This window comes from Panicum virgatum, chromosome 2K, assembly GCF_016808335.1.
Source record: "Panicum virgatum strain AP13 chromosome 2K, P.virgatum_v5, whole genome shotgun sequence".
Taxonomy (NCBI): Eukaryota; Viridiplantae; Streptophyta; class Magnoliopsida; order Poales; family Poaceae; genus Panicum; species Panicum virgatum.
This window is the reverse complement of record NC_053137.1, coordinates 32,827,941-32,843,225: the sequence shown is the minus strand read 5'-3', so window position 1 is coordinate 32,843,225 and position 15,285 is coordinate 32,827,941. Positions and strand designations below refer to the sequence as shown.

The 15,285-nt window shown below is 46.8% G+C and overlaps 1 pseudogene; it reads left to right on the top strand.

Moving 5' to 3' along the window:
• The first annotated feature begins 5,893 nt into the window (after positions 1 to 5,893).
• On the top strand, positions 5,894 to 10,085 carry LOC120673445 (annotated as a pseudogene).
• The last annotated feature ends 5,200 nt before the right edge of the window (positions 10,086 to 15,285 follow it).

Genomic DNA, 15,285 nt, shown 5'->3' with positions numbered 1-15,285 from the left:
GCTGCAATATACTCGGCCTCTGTCGTCGAATCAGCCACCGTATCTTGCTTGGAACTCTTCCAGCTCACTGCCCCACCATTGAGGCAGAAAACAAAACCGGATTGCGATTTGGAGTCATCTTTGTCTGTTTGAAAACTGGCATCGGTGTAACCCTTTACAAGGAGCTCATCTTCGCCTCCAAATATTAGGAACATATCCTTAGTTCTTCTCAAGTACTTAAGGATACTCTTTACAATTGTCCAGTGAGGTTCACCGAAATCTGACTGATACCTGCTCGTAACACTTAGAGCAAAGGAAACATCTGGGCGCGTGCAAAGCATAGCATACATGATCGACCCTATGGCTGAAGCATAAGGAATCGTACTCATCCTCTTTTGCTCATCAGGTGTCGTAGCACACTGACTCTTGCTTAGAGTAATGCCATGTGACATTGGCAAGAAACCTTTCTTGGAATCTTGCATATTGAACCGATTCAATATCTTGTCAATGTACGTGTCTTGGCTCAATCCAATTAGCCTTTTTGATCTATCTCTATAGATCCTAATACCCAGAATATAAGCCGCCTCTCCTAAATCCTTCATCGAAAAACTCTTTTTCAATGAGGTTTTAACGGCTTCAAGCATTGGAATATCATTTCCGATCAGTAATATGTCATCCACATATAGGACCAGAAACACAAGTGCGCTCCCACTAGCCTTTTTGTAAACACAAGGCTCATCTTCATTCTTGATGAAGCCAAACCCTTTGACTACTTCATCAAAACGAATATTCCAACTCCGAGATGCTTGCTTCAATCCATAGATGGACCTCTGAAGCTTACATATTTTCCCAGCATTTTTAGGATCGACAAAACCTTCAGGCTGTGTCATATACACATCCTCACTTAGATGTCCATTAAGAAAAGCGGTTTTGACATCCATTTGCCATATCTCATAGTCATAATATGCGGCAATTGCTAGGAGAATCCGAACAGACTTTAGCATTGCGACGGGCGAAAAGGTTTCCTCATAGTCAACACCTTGAATTTGTCGGAAACCTTTCGCCACCAATCGTGCCTTATAGATGTGAACATTTCCATCCATGTCTAATTTTTTCTTAAAAATCCACTTACAGTCGACAGGTCTTACACTGTCAATCTGATCGACCAAGTTCCAAACTTGATTATCATGCATGGATTTTAACTCGGATTCCATGGCTTCAAGCCATTTGTCGGAGTCGGGTCCCAGCATTGCTTCTTTGTAGGTCAAGGGCTCATCATTTTCCATCAATAATACATGGCGCTCCTCCGTAATAAGGAGGTTGAGCTTGTCAGTAGCGCGACGTGCCCTTATAGACCTTCGTGGGGCTGGTGCCTCAACTACGGGTTGTGCAACATCTTGCACATCCCGTGGATCTTCAGTGGGTGCTGAAACAGTTTCGGGTGTTTCCTGAATTTCTTCAAGTTGCACCTTGCTCCCACTAAATCCTTTTGAGAGAAACTCCTTTTCTAAGAAAACACCATTGCGAGCGACAAACACTTTGCCTTCCGCCTTATTGTAAAAATAATATCCTTTGGTTTCCCTAGGATACCCCACAAAGAAACATTTGTCTGACTTTGGAGTGAGCTTATCTGACATCAAACGTTTTGACATAAGCCTCACATCCCCAAACTTTGAGAAAAGATAATCCGGGACGCTTCCCAGTCCATATCTCATATGGTGTCTTCTCAACAGACTTACTTGGAACCCTATTCAGTGTGAACGCAGCAGTTTCAAGAGCATAACCCCAAAATGACAATGGAAGATCAGCTTGGCTCATCATAGACCTAACCATGTCCAACAAGGTTCGGTTCCTCCGTTCGGATACCCCATTCCATTGAGGCGTTCCGGGCGGAGTTAGCTGCGGAATAATTCCACATTGCTTCAAATGATCACCAAATTCAAGGCTCAAATATTCTCCTCCACGATCAGATCCCAGAAATTTAATTGTCTTGCCTAATTGATTTTGTACTTCATTCTGAAATTCTTTGAACTTTTCAAACGATTCAGACTTGTGCCTCATTAAGTAGATGTAGCCATATCTACTAAAGTCATCAGTGAAAGTAATGAAGTACTGAAAACCACCTCTAGCTATTGAGCTCATTGGTCCACATACATCGGTATGTACAAGTCCCAACAAGTCACTCGCCCTCTCACTTTGACCAGTGAAAGGCGCTTTGGTCATCTTTCCAAGCAAACAAGACTCACATGTGTCAAATGATTCAAAATCAAATGAGCTTAACAATCCATCTTTATGGAGTTGTTCAATGCGCTTCTCATTTATATGACCTAAGCGACAATGCCAAATAAAAGTGGGATTCAAATCATTTGGTCTAAGCCTCTTAGTATTAATGTTACAGACAGATTTATCCTCAAGATCAAGAACATATAATCCATTCACCAATGGACAATGAGCATAAAAAAATACCGTTGCAAAAGATAGAACAACGTTTGTTCTCAATTACAATCTTAAAATCACCAACTTCTTCCAAACATGAAGAAGAAATAATGTTCTTGCTCAAAGCAGGAATGCAATAACAATTATTTAATTCCAAAACTAATCCGGAAGGTAGAGACAAGTGGTAGGTGCCGACCGCCAACACCGCAACCTTTGCGCCATTGCCGACCCGAACGTCCAACTCGCCTCTTGCAAATCTTCTAGTCTCACTTAGACCCTGCAACGATTTGCAAGTGTGAATCATCGATCCAGTATCAAATACCCATGATTCACTAGAGGATAATGCAATATTTATTTCTATAACATTTATACCTGAAGTGGAAGTCTCACTTCCCTTCTTCTTCTTCTTTTCTTCCAAGTACTTCTTGCAGTTCCTAGACCAATGTCCCTTTTCATGACAGTGGAAGCATTCATCTTCAGAAGTAGGGCCAGATTTGGCCTTAGGTGCTGGCTTTAGCTTAGAGCCCGAAGACTCACCACCGGAACTCTTTTCCTTGCCTTTACCTTTGGGATTAGGAGGCGTCCAACGCTTCCTCTTTTTGTTCCCCTTCTGAATCATCATCACATGATTGGGATTCTTCTTAATGCTCTCCTCTGCTGTTTTTAGCATCCCATGCAACTCACTCAATGTTTTATCCAAGCCATTCATCTGAAAGTTCATGATAAAAGGCTCATAGCTCGCCGGGAGCGACTGGAGAATAACATCAGTAGCCAAGTCTTGGTGAAGTTCAGAACCAAGTCTATCCAAAGTCTCAATGTAACCAATCATTTTGATCACATGAGGACTGACTGGGCTACCTTCTGCCAGCTTGCACGCAAACAAGGATTTTGAGATATTGAACCTCTCAGTCCTGGCTTGGTTCTGAAACATCCCACGCAGCCCCTCGATCATGGTATGAGCATCCGCATGCTCATACTGCTTCTGCAGATCAGGGGACATGGTGGCGAGCATCAGACAGCTGACATCAAGTGAGTCATTGCAGTGCTTCTCATAAGCTCTGCGATCACCAGCAGTTGCATTGTCAGGGAGATCATCAGGATATGGCTGCTCAAGAACATACTCCTTTTTCTCTTGCCTGAAAACAATTCTCAGGTTGCGGTACCAATCAATAAAGTTTGTTCCATTCAACTTTTCTTTCTCAAGAACAGAACGCAAATTAAAAGCGGAATTGTTACTGGCAGACATGATCTACAACATTAAAGTAAAGCAAGATTTCATCACTAAGTTTATGTAAAGACTTTCATTAACTGATTTAACAAAAGACAACCTACTATATCAAAGTCATCTTCCCTCTAGTGACATATAGTGGTTCAAGATCCATAATCACTAAAATTCTAGTGAGCTTTAGCATCACGGCTAGAAAAGTAGTGATACAGGTAAGTAACAAATTACTAATCACATCTCTATGCGACTCTTGTTTGTTGGGTGGCATCCAATGCCCCGGCCCCAACCCTATGCCTTAAAGCCCAAAACTGTTTTGATAGCTTTGCTGAGTAAACCAATACTATGCTTGTGAATGTCCGACATCCACCCTATACAAAAGTGATAGCTGAGGGTACTCTACTTTGGTAAACCTACCACACAACGATCAAAATTTATAGGTGCAGCTATTGGTAAAAGGCATCAAAAACTCAACCTTTTCTGAGGGAAGCTATTCTATCATGATTAAAGCATCCACCATATGTAAAAGCATGAAAGAATAGTATGACAGGAAAATAAACATCACAAACATATAATCATATTATATTGTGAATAGTATGGCCTCTTGCATCACAATGGGCACCATCGCCATGGCTCCAAGGTGACCTCCATTGCCATCCGTCCTGTCTTGTGGTGATCATCATCGCCATCATGATTGAAGCCTCCATGAAAAGATACTAAGCTACTACATCTAATAGCTAGTGAAATAATTACATGAGGATTCAAACATCACAAGTCGACACGCAGGTCGTTATACAATAATGGTGCAACCTCAACCCGGTTGTGTTAACTTGCGACACGCAGGCCGCACAAATCATCACATACATCATCACATGACATTGAGGCCATACCATTCACATCACACCCTGCAAAAACAAGTTAGGCGTACGACGTGTTCTACCAAAGTAGCGCTTGAGAAGCCGCTACAGCGAGAAAGCAACGGCGGTCCCTATGAAAATCTCATCAGAGTGATCGCATCACCTCAAATCCGAGCCATTCATAATGCCTCAATTTTCACTAGGTCAATCACCTTGACCGTGCAAACTTTGCACTTGAGAAGACTGCATCTACACATGACCTTGATCTGTTGGTTCAATCTACTGACTATGCACACAGTTAGTCCCGATGGTGATTCCAGCCGGTAGGGACATGTCGTATGCATAACAGAGAAAGAACACAAACTAATCTTTTGTCATATGCCGCGCAATCAACTCGCTCCAGTTTTAACCCCTTATGACCAATTGATCTAATCAAACCGTGCAAAAGTAATAGATCCAATCTACTACAACAACATATCACATATATGCAAAAGATCCAGACCAAAAACTACGCAAGATGGCTCTGGTACCACTGTAGGTAAACGGGTAGGCTACGCTAGCATCACTACCGCATAAACCCAAGATACTTGCGAGTAGAAGATCATAGATCGTTACCACTAGACGCGCAGCGCAGCGGAAGAAGTCGCGCGTCGATGTAGAGGAAGTAGTCGATCACGTCCCACGAACCGAGCTCCTCGTACTTGATCCCAGCAGCCGATCAGCGCAGCAGTCGCAGCAGCGCCTCCACGGAGTCCACACGTACGGGGATGAAACGCCGGGCGTCGGTGTGCTAGCACCGCACGCACGGCAAGGGCGGCGGCCGAGAGAGAGGGAGGGGCGGCGGCTAGGGAGGTGGCGCGGCTCAGGTCATCGCCCCCCTAGCCCTTCCCTCATATATATAGGGCGTACTAATGGGCTTCTATCTCATAGGCCCATTAGTAACCCTAATCCCTCTTGGATCAATATCCACTTGGGCCTTTAAACCGTATTGTGATGATGGGCTCTTGGGCATATCAACAACACCTGTAACCTCTACTGTCCATTCTTCTGTCAAAATAATTTTTATCGAGCAGCCACAGCTGGAGCTGGAGCTCCACAAATAGACTATACTCCTAAGTGATGATAAATTTAAACATCTAGATATATCTAAGATGGAGCAATGGACCATGGATATGTGGTGCGTAGACAGGACATCACCATGTTTTCAAATTTTGAAAACACTTGTCACAAAGTTGAAGTTGTTTTTGGCAGCAAACACAGAAAATATCTCTCTTTTCCTGCCTCGTTCCAAAAGCGCCTGAAAGGCTGAAACCTGAACTGAACGTACGGAAAGCAGCTTCCTAATCCTGTCCTTTTGCATAAGCAGTAGAGGCGGAGAGAGAGGTGGGCGTACTGGTCTCCAGTTGTCGGTCTCCCTCTCCATCCCCGACCAAAACCTCCCCTCCCCTCGCCTCCGCAACCCCGTCCCATCACTCTCTCGTACGTCCCCCGATTGGCGATTGGGGGCACCATGAGAGCAGGCGCCCTCCCTCCGCCGGCACCCGCGGAGATGGGGACGACGGTCGTCGACCTCACGGAGGAAACCCTCCATGCCATCCTCCGCCGCCTCGCCCCCGCCGACCTCCTCCGCGCGGCGCTCGCCTGCCACCGCTGGCGCCGGGCCGCCTCCCGGGCCCTCCCGCGCGCGCCGCCCCTCCTCGGCTACTTCTTCCACCCGCTGACCCCGGCCAGGCCGCCCCCCTCGCCGACGGGGGACAAGACCCACCACCCTGCCGTCTTCGTCCCGCTCGACGCCGCCTCCCCGGCCCCGCTCCTCTCCCTCAAGCTCACTCCCACCGCCGCCCGCGGTCTCTCCATCCAGGACGTCCACCTCGGCCTCGTCCTCCTCCTCCACCACCCGCGCCCCAAGTCGCTCCTCCCCCGCATCCTCGCCGTCGAGCCGCCGCATGCTGCTCCCGCCGCCGCCGCGCGGCGCGCTGCCCGACGACCGCTGGTGCGGCGGCAGGAGCGTCATCGGCGTCGCCGTGCTCTCTCGCGCGCACCGGAGCAGGCTCTCCTTCGACGCCGTCTGCCTCACCGTCGACGGCAACCTCCCGCGCGCCTGGGTCGCGACCGTCCGCGACGGCGACTGTGCCTGGCGCGCACTGCCGCGGGCCGAGGGGGTCATCGTTGACTTCGACCCGTGGTGGTTCGAGGCCCGCTGCGTGCACGCCGCTGGGAACATCTACTGGCACATCTGCAACTCCAGCCGCCTGCTCCAGCTGGATCCTCGCACGCTGGAGTTCTCGTTCATGCCGGTGCCTGCCGTCCTGGGGGACCACCACAAGAAATACCGCATCGGGGAGATGCCGGAGGACGGCCGTCTGTGCATGGCATCGATCGTGGACGACGAGAATCTGCAGATCTGGGTGCGTGGAAAGGCCAGGTGGAGCGATAGGGGATGGCTGATGGAGCGGGAGACGTGCATGACCAAGGTGCTCGACACCGTGCCTGGTCTACCCAAGGACCCAATGAGGCGCATGATCTGCACCTGGCTCAGCGATGTCGACTACGCCCACACCGGGAAGGTTTTCATCAGGACATGGGGATATGGGCGCTACTCGTTCCATATGGAGACTGGCAAGCTGGAGCGCTTGGTGATGGAAGATGGCAAGGAGTACGGGGATCCCATGTATGCCTACACCTTGGCCTGGCCGCCTGAGTTCCTCGCTCCACAAGACGAACTTTTCGGTGATTTGCATAGCTACCCTTCTCTCTTTGTTTTGTGCCATTTTTGTTCATGCAGTTCATTTTTTTTTCGTATGATTATCTAAATGATCTGATGCATGCACATCTGTTATGGTATCAAGTAGCATGCCTGTTTAATACTGTGCTTTGATATGGAAGTTTTGCTCCCTAGATCTGGATTTTGTTAAACAAGAGGAGTTTGATGCTTACTAGTGATAGATTTTGAATTATTCATTGCTGTTTGACTGCTGCTTGGATTCAAGGAACTGTACGTTGTGCTTATTTGTTTGCTCTGTTGCTCAAATGGTTCAGAAATTTTTGAGTTTCATGGGTTCTAGGGTTTGTTTAAGTGTGCAACTGAGGCTTTTAGCTTTTAGCTGATTCAAGACACTAATTTTAGAATATTTAGGAAAAGACAGCAATCAAGCTTCATATGCGATAGAATTGCTAGAATAAATTGTCATGTTAAGCTTGGTTCTGTCTTACCAACTTTGTATATTTGGTACCAATAATTCAGCCCCTTTGTGATAATTATGTGTTTCATATGTCTGAAATCTGCCATATACAAATACTAGCTAGTAGTTGTATATTATCTGGAGGTTTTATGTTTGCAACCTGAATACTAATGATGCTATTTTGAAACAATAATTATTTTGTCCATTTTGTTTCTTTGAGAATTATGCTGATATGTAAGGTGCAAAAATATGTCTGAAATAAATTGCTACTGTCTGGACTTTCCAATTTCGCCCCTCAATAACAAGAACACATGGCCACCTTCATTTGATGAGAGTTTGACACAAATAATTTTGAGTCCCTTCCATTTTGTACCTTATTGTGTTTTTTTTGTTTGCCTTTTTCGGATTAGCTATGGATCTCCATTCAGGAAGTTAGAGAAGAAAACCAAATTGGAGGTGTTCAGAAGAAACTAGAGAAGCTGTGTGCTAATTTGATGAGTCTCAATCCATAAATGATTTTTCCTTGAATTTCAGCAAATAGTTAAGGAGTACATTGCTGCGATACTATTTTATCCATTTGGGTACTTAGATGGTGAAATAAATCTAGATGAAATGATATTATTAGTGTCAATAAACTTTCATATCATCAATTATGCGTTACTTACTCTTCTTTGCAGTCCTTTTTTTACTTGAGTAATAATCTTCATTGTGTAAAAGATGCTTTTGTTATGCAATTTGCCCATGTGGCATAATTCTGTCTGTCTTAATTTTTATCTTTTTTAGGGGACTCTCTCTCTCTCACGGGCGGTCGCGTCGCTCCCGATGCGGGCGGCGCGGGCGCTCCCAAACCCTAGCCACCGCCCCCTTCGCGGCCTCCCTCTCCTCCGCCGCGCCGCCGCCCGAATCGGCTGCCTGGAAGCTCGGGCGCCCCGTGGTGAAGGCGGCGGCGTGGCTCCCTCCCCCTCTCCTCTGGTGGTTCGCTGCGGGCGCGGTCGTCTCGTTCCTCGGAGGGGGCTCGCCGGCGCGGCGCTACGCAGCGGCGGCGACGGGAGGCCACGGATCCGGCGTCGCCCCGGCCGGATCCGGTGGCCGTGCGGCGGGGGCGCGCGCCTGTGTGTGGGGGGGCGGCGGCCGGCGCAAGGAGTTGGCGGCGGCGTCGGCGGTGGCTGGCGCGGACTGGGCACGGGGTTAGCCGTCCGGGAGGCGGCGCGGCAGGTGGCGGCCGGGGCTGGCTGCTGGTGGGCCTGCCTGCCCGCGGCTGGCAGGTGGCCTTGGCACTTGGCGTGGGCACGGCCTGCTGGGCACGGTCGGGGCTGCCTGCTGGGCACGGCCATGGCGGGCCGTGGCTGGTAGCCGCGTCCGGGTGCCGCCGCTCTACCGGATCTGGGACATGGCGGACCGATGATGGTGGAGTTGGGGGCGTGCTGTGCGCGGGCGACAGTTGCTGTGGTGAGGAGGTGGTGCTCCTCCTCTCCCCTCTGATGGAGATATTGGTCCGGCGTCGCCTTGGTGGTGGGGCTGGGGGCCGGCTGGTGCTTGCTGGTGGCGCCATGGTGGTGCTTCGGACTGTGTCGGGCCTCTTCCAGTAGAGGCGTTGCGGAGGTGAGGAGGGGTGAGCTACTGCTTAGTCCGAGTGTGTGCGACAGGCACGGTGCTAACTCGGGCGAAAGCCTTCACCGACGGTTTTGTCGGTGGCGATGGTGGCGGCGCCCTTGTGGTGCCGTTCTCCCTGCTGGGGGCACCACTGTGATGCACCGTGTCCTACTGCACGGGGTCCTCTAGGGTGAAAATCCTGTCCATTTATGGACGTGCGATGGCGGCGCCATTGGCGTCGTGCCCTCCTTGGATTTTAAATATTATCTTTTCATGAATTTCTTCCAATCAAATGAGTTGCTAGAAAACCTTTAGACCATGAAAGTACACTATGAATGTTCTTTGGCACCATGAATTTTAAATATTATGTACATGAGATCAATGTTCTGGTTCAATCTACTTTTAGTTTTAATTACCAATTGCTTCATTACTTTCACAGAAACATATGTTTTATTATATTCCTAGGCACTTAGAACTGCACTAATAAATCCTTTTTCTCTACATTTCAGGGTAGTGAGTAGTCACTGGTCAGAGAAGATAGCATCGCAGATCAGCTCACCTCCTTGCGTTTCTGGGTCACTAGTGACGTGCCATCTTCACTGAGAATTTTGTTCCTGTTTAGTATGAGTTAATTCAGACAAAGCTGTTGCTGAGTTTACCTTTGCACATTTATGAATTAGATGACATCCCCAAGACAGTAGGGCATGCCACGTAATGCAGATTTCAGGCGAACCATGTATGTTTGCTCGTGATGAGATGTTTACCCCGTTGGACTAAGATGGCATTTTGAAGATAACCGTTATGAATGTCGCCCTCTATGCTTTGTTTTAGCCGATCTGCTCTTTTGTTCCTCGCCAGTAATATTTATCACGGTTGACTCTGATAACCTTCCTCCCGGTTTGCATACGATGTGATGATCAAATAGCCCAGCTTGGTAAAGTAATTTTTTCCATTGTCACATGTCACTGCCGTCATAAATTTTGGTGGCTATTGCTAAATATTGGTACTACTAGTAAAGTAGTGTCCTGCTTACAAACCACATTCAGAATGCAAAAATGTACACGAATCTTGTAAGTTCTTACCATGTCAATTAAAGTATTAGGAACATTAATATAGTAGCTTAGGGCATCCGAAAAGATTTAGGCTCAATATACAAGTTACGAGCCTTTGATTGGAACATCATGCTCCTGAATTGTGATGTGTAAAAGCTCCATAGATTTCAACTGTCTCGCTATTCACCAGTGTAGAGTTAGGCGTGGAATACATTTCTGAATATTGTTAGCTGGGTTTCCAATTTATTAGGAGTGTTTGACAGGACTCGAGCTTCAAAATAGGAGCTGGAATCATTTTTTGGCTCCTTTAAAACGGCTCTAGCTCCTCTATTTTTTTAAAACTGAAAAATGGCTCCTCGCGCAAAACATTTGGCAGGCTCCTGCAGGCTGGAGCCATTGCAAAAGCCCTGTCAAACAGGATCTTGCTGTAACTCTGGTTAGTTATGCAGTGCATTCAGCCGATGAGAGGTAAGGGTCGCCAATCGCCTTTGTTGTTTTCGAGATGATTTTAGTTTCTTGTGTGTTACGTTTCCTTCCTTAAGCACATATGATGATTAGAGATAGGTTGATTAGTTCGTTTTTGAACTAACTAGCTTGTTCTAAATGTCATTTCAGTAAAAGAAGAAGATAGTGATATCTAAGCAAATACAATGTTTGACATGTGACCGATTATTTGAAAGGTTTAAGAAATTTCTATTAGCAAATCCAATTTCTACTGCCGTAGTGGCAAATGATGCTAAAGAAATACGAATCCGATAGTAGCGGATTTTCATTCATGCTGTCAATGTTTGTTTTGGCTTAGAGATTTAGCAAAACCCATATAATCCTTAATTGATGTTTCATTCAAAATTTTCGAGGGCCTACTTTCCTTCAAAATTTTCGAGGGCCTACTTTCCTTCAAAATTTGATTACTTCCAAAACCACCGTGGTGCCATTGGTTTTGCTTTTCCTATGTCTTCCACGGTTCCACCTCAAAGCCTGCCGTGCCCTGAAGGCCTGAAGTACAGAAACTGCCTTTCCGGCGTTGCTCCCAAGAAACACCACGCGGGAATCAATTCAACGGCGTCCTCGCCTCGCTTCCCCCGGCACCGCCGACGGAAGAGCTCCCGCGGGCCGCAGCCGGCGTCCATGGTCGCCGTCCTCACGAGCGACGTCCTCCTCCCCTTCGTCCTCCCTCCGGCGCCTCCGCCCCGCCGACCTCGTCCGAGCCGCGCGGCTGGCGACGGGCCGCGTCCCTCGCGGCGCCGCTGCTCGGCTGCTTTTTCCACCCCGTGGACACACCGCCTCCGCTGCCCATGCCGTCAGAGGGCACCCACCACCCCGTCGACTTCGCCCCCCTCGACGCCGCCGCCTCTCCCTCGACGGCGCCCCCGACTTCTCAATCGCCGACGTCCGCTTCGGCCTCGTCCTCCTCGTCCCGCGTTTGCTCAACGGGAGCCTCCGCCCATGCATCCTCGTCCACGATCCGGCCTCCCGCCGCCACGCCCTGCTGCCGGCACCGCCGCGCGCCGTGTTGCCCTACGACTACGGCCGGTGGCGTGCCTTCAGGAGCGCCGTCGGCGTCGCGGTGCTCAAGCTCGCGCACCCGAGCAGGCTCTTCTTCGAGGTCGTCTGCTTCACCGTCGCTGTGTGCACGCTGCCGGGAACATCTACTGGCACATATGCAACTCCGGCCGCCTGCTGGGGCAGTGGGGTTTAGGTTCTGGACCCTCGCACGCTGGAGTTCTCGTTCGTGCCGGGGCCGGCCGAGCTGGGGAGTGGGGATCCACTTCAAGAAGTATTCTATCGGGGAAATGCCAGAGGATGGACGGCTGTGCATGAGTGCATCGCCACGGCTGAGGAGCAGCAGCTGCAGGCTGCAGCTCTGGGTGCGTGGGGATGCCATTGGAAACGACAATGGTTGGGTGGGTGCTGCAGCGGCAGCCTGCAGTGGCAGATTAGCTCGCGCACGGGTGTGTTTGGCGGAGGCGCTTTTTTTTTTTTGAGTGCCTCAAACTAGGTACAAACTGTAGTATCTGAACTCACTCACTACTTAACACACCCACGCACTCCCTAACTAACCAGAAACTACAACTCATACACACACGCCTACTCCCTAACTAACCAGAAACTACAACTCATACGCCTACTGAGAATACAAGTGACGGGCACGTCATCCCATTGTGGTCCATAGGCGCTTGAGACTCCTTCCCTCGAAGAAATCCTAGAAAAACCAGGCAGGTGCAGCGCCACGGGTTCGAGCCCGGGCGGGTGCGCTCCCCACCGGGAGGCCGCACCAACCGAGCTACGCTCGGTCTGCTTTGGCGGAGGCTCCTATATGTGTTGCCGGAAGATGCGAAGCCATCAAATCTCACAGCCGGCTAACAGCCCACTCATTTCTTGGCCCAATCCAGCAAATAGAGTGCCACACAGCGGACCAACGAACGAAGGTTGCCTGTTTGCAGTTGTTTTCCTTTTCACTTTTTTCCTTTCTTTTTATTCTTATTAACCCTTTACCCTTGAGATTAATTTGCTATATTTATATGTTTTAGGGGATCATTTCCATTTTTCAAATATCATTTCAACATTTGAATCCAAAATATCACAGCGTATCAAGTTATTCAAACATAGTATTTGAATTATAGAGCTTGTGATTAGTCCCTTCAACATACTAGAAGGGTATATTCAACATTCATAAAAAACTAGTACAACATTCTGGAAAAGCTAATTCTGGAAAAGCCATTCTGGAAAAAACTAGTAAAGCTAGGCAATGACACGTATTCCTGTTCCAGTCTCCTATGCGCTCCCTCCGCATGCATCTGTGGCCGTCCACTCCTGAATCAATCCCGCACCAATCTCAAACATCGGAAAGAATACAAAAATCTACTACAAGATGTACAGAAATTTCGATGTTTGGTTGGGTAGTCAGGTCCTTTAGCTAGGTCAGATTTGTGCAACTCGGTCCCCTTGGTCTGGCTGCGCGGGAACGGGCGGGACTCGCGTGGGGGCTCCTATCTATCTTCCATGCGATAGAAAGTCTATGAATCGCAGCCCAAGGATGCAAGCCCAGCACGGCCCAATTGGACAGCAGTAGTAGGTCGCAGCAACACATACTGCGCGTAGCAGACGAACCCGCAGAGCAGACTACTTGTGTTCGCAGATAGATTCATTCCATGGTGCTTTGATTTCTTTTTTATCATATTCCGATGTGTTTTTCTACTCCAGTTGCTGCAGTGCTAGATTCAACATTTTTACCAAACTCATTCAACACTAGAAAAAAACTAATTCAACACTTTGGAAAACTAATTCAACATTTTTTAAACAAATGTTGAAATCGCATAATATATATGTTGAAGTGGTATATTAAAAATGTTGAACTATTATATTCAAATGTTGGAATAATAATACAAAAAAAATACAAATAACATATTCATTTGGTAACATTAATTCTAACGAATACTATGTTTCAATCGAATTTTAAATTGACTGCACAGTTTAAGAGAAAAGATCAATTGAAGTTTGGAATGTGTTTAGATTCCTATTCACCTCCCACCACTCACTTTGCGCCACGTGAGCGCTAGATACTGTTGCTCTGCGCTGTATGCTTGCATGCGCTGGGAGAGAATGGGGCAACACACCCACCTGTCGATCTTTTACCTGTGGTCACATATATTTGCTGAAAACCTTCACTTGAATCGGATGACGCATAAACGTTGCACGAATCTTATACATTGGAAGATAGGTAGAATTTTTTCTTCCGAAAGATGCATAGGATCCGGAGACTCGCATACAAGCGGAGCCAAGCTTGGCTAAGCAAGCCGTACGCGCAATGGCTATATATCTCCTAGGCTACAAAAGCTCAATCTATCGCTTGTAAGATTGTCAGGTGGAAGAGCAAGATGATTTCGGCCCATATAGCAAACAGATATTGGCCCACGAGGAGTAGACTGATTGACTGTTGTGCCTATATGGTGCTGCTGCAGCATGCAGCTGTCAGCCCACTACTGATTGTTGAAGGATGCTGTGATGTGTGTGCTGCTCCTGTGGTTGCATGCATGCTAGAGATGCATGTGCCCTCTTTTTTCTTTTCTTTTTTCATTTCTGTTTCTTCTCTTTATTTTATTTTTCTTTTTCTTCTTCTTCATTTTCTTTCTCGATTCATGCGTTTGTTCTTCACATTCACATCTTTTATTTATTTATGCATGTTTGAAGTTTATGTTTTTTTCTATATACGTGCATGCTTCATACTGTTTTGGCTATATATGTATGCTTACTAGCTGTGGTGCAGTGCACCTTTATTTCTTTTTCTTCCAATCTTTTCTCTCCCTACTTCCTTTTTCTTTCTTGATTTCAATTCTTTAATGATAATTTCTTCTCTACTTGAAAGCTATATTATTTTTATTATTTTATCTTTTGTTCGTCCGGAAGAATAATTTGTTCGTTTTCAAGGATAATTTGTTAGTCTTGTGGACACATTTGTTCTCAATGCAAAAATAATCTTTTATTTATTTATTTATACTAAAATGTTCGTGATATTAAATTATTTGTTCAACTTGTAGACAAAATTGTTCCGTGATGTGAACTCATTTGTTCGTGAAATTTAGTTTTCAAATGTTTGAAATGTGCAATATTTTATTCATGTTGTTTAATCATTTTGTTCGTATAAAGCATTTTTTCCCAAATTTAGAATATTTGCTCAGAGCAGTTGAAATTAATCTTATATTAAAAATAGTTTTTAAAATAAATATTCTGAATATAGTCAAGTGTGGTCTTGATTTGAAGATCTCATCGTAAGGAACATTATGGTGAAACCAAAATTTAATTGAGATGTTTGGTTTGAAACTTATGACTTTTTTAATTGATGTCTCTTCCTAACATATGGTTTTCATCATACTGTGTATGTGCTGCATGTGGTCATAATTACAGTACAGTACTAGATATTTTTTACCTGGAGTTCAGTGCACGCAATAGCCCATATATCGGAT